This window comes from Trichechus manatus, unplaced genomic scaffold, assembly GCF_000243295.1.
Source record: "Trichechus manatus latirostris isolate Lorelei unplaced genomic scaffold, TriManLat1.0 scaffold00141, whole genome shotgun sequence".
NCBI lineage: Eukaryota > Metazoa > Chordata > Mammalia > Sirenia > Trichechidae > Trichechus > Trichechus manatus.
In genome coordinates, this window is record NW_004444077.1 from 5,604,220 (window position 1) to 5,613,001 (window position 8,782).

Genomic DNA, 8,782 nt, shown 5'->3' on the forward strand with positions numbered 1-8,782 from the left:
TCCTGGTCCCCCAAGTGTTATCAATAGGCAAATGAACAAACCCAACGCTCTCGACAGTCACCAGCGACAGAACAGGTTCCTTGCTTGGCCCCTATTATCCACCTTGCAGCGGGAGGCCAGGACTCTCGGGTCCCGAGAGAGGGTGCACTGATGAGCAACCTTCCTCGCGCCCCCTCCCCAAATCTTCAGTCCCAAACTTGGCCGATTCTCCATGCAAACCTCCCAGCACCCGCTACAGAACCGAATCTCCCTCCTCTCCTGCTTGCAGCGGCAGCAACCACGGCTCCAGGCTTCGCAGAGCCAGGAACTTTACAAGGTGAAAAGTTTGCCCCACGCGCTCCGCTGGCTCTCATCTTCCCGGGCTCACCTCGCAGCCCATTTGCACCCGGCAGCTGGAGCTTTGCTCCGGGAGTCGCGCTCCAGCCGGTGCACCAAGCAGCCAATTAATCACACTAAAAATCCCCACGCACCCTTGCCTCCGCCGGCGATTCCAGGGCTCCCCAGGCGCTTCCCCCGTGGTCTTTCTTTCTGGGCGCTCCTGTCCTGAGCTAGCCGGCCACCCCGGCCGCTGCCGCCGCAGTGCTCGCCGCACGCTCGCCGGGACTGAGGCCGCGAGCAAAGGCGCACCGCGCTCCGGACGCCGCCGCCGGTGGCTCGCAGGCGTAGGAGGGGAGCCGGGAGGAGGAGAAAGGCAGCGGGAGGAGGGGGACGGGGGCGCGATATCCCAATCCGCAGCCCGGATCACAGCGCAGCCTGCCGGGAGGAGCGCTCGCTCTAGTGTCTGCTCCGAGCTGCCGCCGTCGCCGCAGCTACCGCTGGACGCCTAACTGCTCCCTGCTCCCCATCACAGCCGACACCGACGCACCGCCAAGCCCCTTTCTCATCCCCCTCGTGCTTCTCTCTCGCTGTCTCCTCCCAAACTGGGAGCGGAGAGGGTGAGGGGGAGAGAAGCACCAGCGTCGGGGATGACTAGCGATCTCAGAGCGTGGCGCGGCGGAGAGGGAGCAGGCAGGGGAGGGGGCTGCGGGGGAGGCGCCGCAAGCTGGAGGGCGCTCCCGGCGCCGGGCCTGGAAGCCGGACTAATTTTAGAGCGCGATTCTTCCTTCACTCCTCTCTCGCCGCTGGAGGATAACACCAGTGTGCCTTTTTGCCGCGAGTAGAGCGTGATGCCGGCTTCAGAGAGCTCGCACACACAGCCTTCAGTCTGACCCGCACCACAGCCCCCGCAGAGGTCTAGCACGTGTTACTCCCATACGACCGGAAACTGAGGCACTTCGAAGTTAAATGGTTTATCTAAGAACCCAGGCTAGTTTGTAGCGTGAGGATTAAACTATCCAATGCTGTGCCTCTTGACTCAAGATGTGATTCCCAGACAAGGCTTCTACTACTTTTCCATAATTTTTGCGAACCTAGGGTCATCCGATTCCCTTGTGGAGGGGGCAGTAATAGTTTAAAGAGGGATGTGGTGCATTCTCTTCCCTCCTTCCCAGCTCCAAAAACGTTTTTAACATTTTTCTCGAAATTGGGTAGAAGGGCTCTGGAGGAATGAGTGATTGATTTGGGGCTTGATGATTTTGCAACTCCAACCTGTCAGTCAGCCTTTTCCAGTAACTTCTGCAACCACACCCCTCCTAAGATTCCGACTGCCCCACACCTGCTCCTGAGGCGGAGCCACGTTCGTCTCCCGCTGTGTGTATCCTCGCACTTCTGCCTGTCTTCCCCTGTAAGCGGAGAGGCAGCGTTAGCACCCCCTCTCCTTTACACATACACACACACCAGCTCACATCTGTCTCTAAATCAGTCGCTCAAGCCGGCACGTTGCCTCGGATGCTCTCTCCCAGGCGGTTCTTCCCAAACTCTATCATTGACACCGGGGGGCAGGCGCGTCAGGCCTGCAGATCTCTTTCCTGAAGGAAATTGTTACTTTTTTGGACCATGAAATTCTCTTTGGGAAGCGAAGTAGAGGTTGCTACTGCGGGGCAGGGGGGAGGGGGGAGGGCGATGGGGCGGGGATTGTGCTCAGCACTAGAGCGAACCCTTTGAAGAGGCTATTGGGTTTACCTTTCTGGCCTTCAAGCTCCCAGCCTGAGGCCTCTGCCGTGTTCACAGCTACACAAAGGCTCCGACACTCCCCACAGGTGGAATGTTCCCCTTGAAAGCCCCCAGCAGCCTCGCCGCCTTGACTGGCCCATAAAGCACCCAGCATGCTCTGGTCACTCCGCCCTGAGAGTTTAATGTAAATGCTAAGGAGCAGTGACAGCTCCCCATACATCAGATAATTCGAGGTAATCAGCATGATGTTACCGAGGGCTTCATTGTCAGGGAAGGAGAAATGGTCTGGAGTGAAGGAAATCACCAACGCGTGTAGGAAAACTTACCTGCCTTCCAAAATGTTGTAATTTGAATACTTACATTCTGATTTTATTTTTATTTCAGCAGCTTTCTAGGGCATTAAAGTTTTATTACCATATAAATGGACCCCTGTTGGTGAAGTGGTTAAGAGCTCTGCTGCTAACCAAAGGTCAGCAGTTCAAATCCACCAGCTGCTCCTTGGAAACCCTATGAGGCAGTTCTATTCTGTCCTATAGGGTCACTATGAGTCAGAATCGATTGGAGGGCAACGGATTTGGGTTTTGTTTTTTTGGTTTTACCATTTAATTATGTCCCTGGCATGGCATTTTCCTTGTGACCAACAGAATGCTGCTAACTTTGCATCAAAGATTTTAATGAATTAATGTATTTCCCACCCCAGTGCTTCTGTGCAGGTGCTGAAACAAGTTGGCTCCGGAAACCAGGCACTTTAGGTAGAGTCAGCTGATGGTTGTTTGGCCACCTGGGATGCTCAAGGAAGGAGTGCTGGCAGTAAAACAGGGCATCTTCTACCTTCTGCCTGGGAAGCCTGCCAGGTAAGTAGAGGCGTGGCTTCTGCCACTGCTGCTGCTGCTGCTGCTGGTACTCATGGATTCCAGCTCATGTGAATGTTCTCGTATGCCTCTGAGGCGCCTCACAGGTAAGACAAAGATCTGTCTAAATTTCAGCATCCCCATCCGTAGGCAGTACGTAGATAATAAAGTGAACACTCCTTACTCCCAGGCAGGCATAAGCCATTACAGGCCATGGGTAAGAGACTTCCTGCAAGGATGACAGAGTGGTTTATCTAGTGGGACACCCCTCTGGTCATTTAAGATTTACATAACATTTAATACTTATTGTGCTAATAATCCTGATTGTATTAAAAGATCTTTTTATTTATTTATTTTTTTACCAGGTGCTTACTGTGGACCAGGACTATTCTATTTAGTTTGTTTCTGTGTTCACAATATTAATGAACCTGTCTAGTATGACATTTGAGGCAGTGCCTACCTTACTGTTAACCTTCCATAAGCATTCAGTAATGGTTTCCCTAAGGAAGAGTTTGTTACTACAATGGGCTATTGAGGAAGGTGGTGAAATTTTCTTCCCTGGAAGCATTTAATCACTGGATAGGTGTTTATCTACTGGATATGGGAATGGATTTGTCAAGAAACCCTAGTAATGTGATTTTTTGAAACAGATAAAGTCAAGTTATGTTATGACAAGGAGTCAGTTAGGGTAGTATTTGAGTGAGCAAGCTCCGGAGAGAGGCCGGCTGACTGGGTTAGAATCGACTTTCCACATTTAAAAGTGTGTTATCTTGGGTCCATAGTCCCTGGGTGGTGCAAATGTTTAGCACACTCAAAATATATGGCAAAAAACCAGTGGCCATGGAGTTGATTCCAACTCATGATAACTCCATGTGTGTCACAGAACTGTGCTCCATAAGGTTTTCAGTGGCTGATTTTTCACAAGTAGATCACCAGGCCTTTCTTCCTAGGTACCTGTAGGTGGACTTGAACCTCTAACCTTTCAGTTAGAATGTGTATTAATCATTTGACCCCCCCCCCCGGGACTAATTAAGTTATTTTATTTCCCTAGGGCTTAGCTACTTCATATGTTATATAGGATTTATAATAGTACCTATATGATAGAATTATTTTAGGAATAAATGAGGTAATACATGTAGAGCAAACATTTCACATAAAGTAAGTGTTCAAAAATTTTTCACTACTTTATTCTTTTAGAGACAAATCATTAAGCACATATTTTATATCTTCTGAGCTTAAATACAGCACTGGAAGCAAGAACAAAGTTCAAACTCTATATACACTTTCCCTGCTAAAATTCTGTGATTCTAACTCCAGATCTGGAATGACACCTTATTATTCATAACACTGTTATAAACCAGGAGCCCTGGTAGTGCAGTGGTTAAGAGCTCGGCTGCTAACAAAAAGGTCAGCAGTTCGAATGCACCAGCAAGCTCCTTGGAAACTTCATACGGCAGTTCTACTGTGTCCTATAGGGCTACTATGAATCGGAATCGACTCAACGGCAATGGGTTTGGTTTGATTTGGTTTATTACAAGCCAAACTTTTATTCAAATACAGAAAAATGGTACAATCCTTAAAATTTGTATAAAGGGATCACTTCTAGATATAAACAATTATATCCTTTTTTGTCATTAATAAATAAACCTCTTAGATTTAAAATCCACCTTTTGTAAAAAAAAAAGTATATTTTATAATTAAGCATGACGTAAGTTATAATTCATATATGAATATAATTATAACTCAAATATTTTTATAAACAAAGATTTCCTCATTTGGCTCTGTATGTTATAAAGCCAGGTAATAGTAGAACATGGAAAAGACATAGGATACTATCTAGCCCAGTGACTCTCTCTGTTTTCTGGGTCAGAGACCCCTTTGATTAAACCTATGGAGTCTCTTTTTTAAAAAATACACATATATACACGCATATAAATGTTTGCATTCTGTTTTAGTAGTTTCAAAGTCCTTCTAAAGTGCCTCCATGGAGCCTAGATTAAGAACAGCTTTGTGCATGAGGAAATTTAGGCCAGACCTTAAGTTCTGTTTCTTTAACGTTTCAGTTACTGTGCTAGCATTGCTTTTTCAAATCCACTATTTTAACAAAAAAATATGTAGTACTACAGGGGTGGGAGACACAAACTATACCTGTAAGGAACTTAGATAATTGCAGACCCTTAAGAACTTACTTTCATAATGAACTTATGTGGCCATGGATGGGGTGGGGATCCATCATACAACCGGGAGTTCTCTGAGCTAACTTCCAATTAGAATACAATGTTTATTAAAGGTTAAGTAATTAATATGTGTTAAATTGAAGTATATATATATATATATATATACACACATATATATAATGTATGTATTTAAAACTTAACAGTAACCACAAAAAATTTTGACAACTTAGACCAAAATAAGATCTTGTTAAGGAGGAATATTTTATAGTTTATATTTTTTAGATTTGTAATAATAAAAAGCAGACTAACATTTTTTTAAATTCTCTGTAGACAGTGTATACACCCTGCCTCCACTGCCTGCATCTGGGGCTGACCTCTCCTATGCCCCACCCTATGTGTGCTGCTGATTGTACATGGCCTTCTTTGCCACTTAGCTATCTCAAAGCTGGTCAATCCTAACCCCCCTTATTTTGAATCAGCAACAATCAAACCAAACTTGGACACACCTGACTTGGCTTTTACTAAGTAAATTGTCCTACCAGCTCTCTTTATACTTTAGGAAAATTATTTTTACACCCCTTGTTGGGCTATCATTCTCCCTGTCTTTGGCTGCATAGAGGCTAATAAATGTAATTTCAAACACTCATTTAAAACACATTCACAATTCTATATTCTTTAAACCATTCCTCTTTCTTTTATGTTCATTCACCCATTCATTCATTAAAAAATATTTTTGAGAAGCTGTATACTTAGCTTTCTGCTCACTGCTAAGGATATAATGGGTAGCAAAAAGTGATGAGATATCTTCCCTCATGTATCTTCAGTCTAGTGGAGAAATCACCATTTATCAAATGATCACATAAAGAAATGTAACGGTGAAAAGGGTCACAAACAAATGATTCAAGTTCTTTAATTACCACCACCACCACCACGCCCAGGGATGAGGCCTTTTCATTCCACTCAGGACTCTATTTATAAGCTAGAGTTGAACACTAACCATGACTAATAAGCATAAAGGATATTTAGTGTTACACCTGTCATATGTTTTGACATATATTATAAATATAATATTATAAATAAAAGACAAATGTAATCCGACACTGAGGAATGCATGTTTCCAGGAACTTCCTTCATTATCTTCACCAAAAGTTTTCATCTACCCTCTTGACCTCTAAATTTGCTTTTCCTCAACTATCTTCAGGTTGAAATTTTGAAGAGTTTTTTATTCAAAATCATTTTTTAAAATTATTTGTAAATAATGAGTAGTATAAATTGTGTGTTCCTATATTTCAGTACAAGATACAAGTTATATTATGAATGAAATATGTTTGTGTGAGCTAGTCTGGTTAGACCACCATTTACAAAGTATTTCTGTGGGAAAGGCTAAGTTCAAAACAACTGACTTAGACTTTTGGGACATGACTTGTTTGTAAATGAAGAAGTTTGTTTATGAATAAAAGGGAGATTTGTCATGTAATTTTAAAGTGAGGTAATCATTTATGTAAGGTTTAGAAAATCTTAGATTTAGAAACGAACTTAGAGTTGATACAGCTCACAGGCTTTTGATTTGTCCACATGTCATAGCTGCTTTTTGCTTCCGCCTCTACTTACTTCTCTAGGGCACCTCCAAGAAACATTCTAGGCACAGAATGAAGATTTTTGTTTGCTTGCTAAAAGGAAGAAATACATGATCTTCACTGACTAAAGCAGAAAGGACAGTTATTTTTTTTTTAAAAAAACCCATCTATGCTAAAGAGCCCCAAAGCCAAAAAGAAGAAAACTTTTTTCCAAAAGGTTGATGAACAAATTATAACAGCTGATTTTTAATGATCTTATTAGATGCAGCAAAGTATTATTAAAAATAAATGTTGAAAAAATAAGAATAAATGTTGGCACATTGCCCCAAATTAAAAAACATAATTTTGAATTCATGAAATGGGTTACTTACCTTTACTTTTGGAATTCCTTGGCTAAACAAGTTAATACCCATTTTATTTCACTAGGGCAAATGCTAGCCATAAACATCAATGTCATCTTTCAAAAGTGAACTGCCTGGAACTATTTGCATAATGAAAAATACCTTGCTCATTGTGGCTGTTGTCCAAAAGAAACTGGAAGAACATCAGCTATTTTCATATCTGATAACTTTGTCCACCTGCAAATAACCAGTTAGCAAATACCGCTGATTTTTCTGTAAAGTGAAAAAACTACCAATTATGAGGAAATGGCAGATTCAATGAGTTGATAATAGGATCAGTCCCTTTCACTTCAAAATCTGCCAGTCCAAATTCAAATGAGATTTGTGATGATTAAAAATTATTTTCTGTGGGCTGTGATTCAGGAGTTAATTTGAAATGAGATACTCCTCTCAGTACACTTTCCACTGAGCGATTTATTAAGCATTGGCATTAATTCACTCACATACTAAAAACCTACTGTGTTCAGAGGGGCACGTGCTGGACTGAGTTGTGCTGTAAATGGTCCCTGATATCTGGAAACTTACCCATGACCACAATCCAAAGCTACTACCATCCTTGATTGGACCCAGAAGCACTGACTCTCATGAATGTCAACAGACCTCTCAACCTTAGCACCTTTACTTTCAGTCCTTTGCTACCCAACTAAGCCTGGCAAGCTAAAATCTACATAGGAAGCCCGTTCCACTGTAGTGGATATAGTGGACTGGACTTCCTGCCTTCAGGCTCTCCTCACTTCAATCCACTCCTCTCACAACTACCAGAGTGATCTAAGAGATAAATCTGGGCCTTGTTAAGCCCCTGCTTCAAACGGTTCTGCCTCCACCCACTCCATCATTCTCCATCCTTTGAACCACTACATAAACATATCAGTCTTTCTCACTTCCATTAGGATGTCCACGCTGGGAGGGCAGGAACTGTATCCCTAGGGCCTAAAACAACGTCTGGAATATAGCAGGATCTCAGTAAATGTCTGTTGAATGAATTGTCTTCAGTGTAAAACCCAGACTTCCTTATGTGCTGCCCTCTGCCTGTCTTTCCAACCTACGTGTTGCCATCGAGTCGATTCCAACTCATAGCGACCCTAGAGGACAGAGTAGAACTGCCCCACAGGGTTTCCAAGGAGTGGCTGGTGGATTGGAACTGCTGACCTTTAGGTTAGCAGCTGAGCTCTTAACCACTGCGCCACCAGGGCTCTTCTCTTCAACCTAGTCTCTGCATATTAGCTGCATATTAGCTCATCCTCTTCCTTACATTCACTGAGCAAGCCCACTCCCAAATTCTGTGCCACTGCTCATTCTGCTCCTACCCCAGGAATATCCATGCTCCCTCTTTTTCCCCTTTAGGTGGTCCCTTAATTCAACGACTTTTCCTGATGACCTTCAGCCCCCAACGGCACCTTGTATTTACCGCTGTGATAACACTTGCCACACTCCTCATCTTTGTCTTCATTTGTTTATGTGTCTGTGTCTCCACCAGAATGGGAGCAGCATGATGATAGAGGCTCGTCTTTTATCTCTGTATCACCAAGCTGAGCATTATATGGCTGGTGCTCAACAAAAGTTTGGTTGTTGACTGAATAGATGCACCCCAACCATATTTGTTTAGGTTTTCTAGAGATGAGAGAGAATGGGATTATCATATGAAGCCTCACACAATTTCTAATTTCCTAAGAGAAACGCCTCATCAGTGGTTTCCACATAGATTGGGAACTTGTTACAAGTGC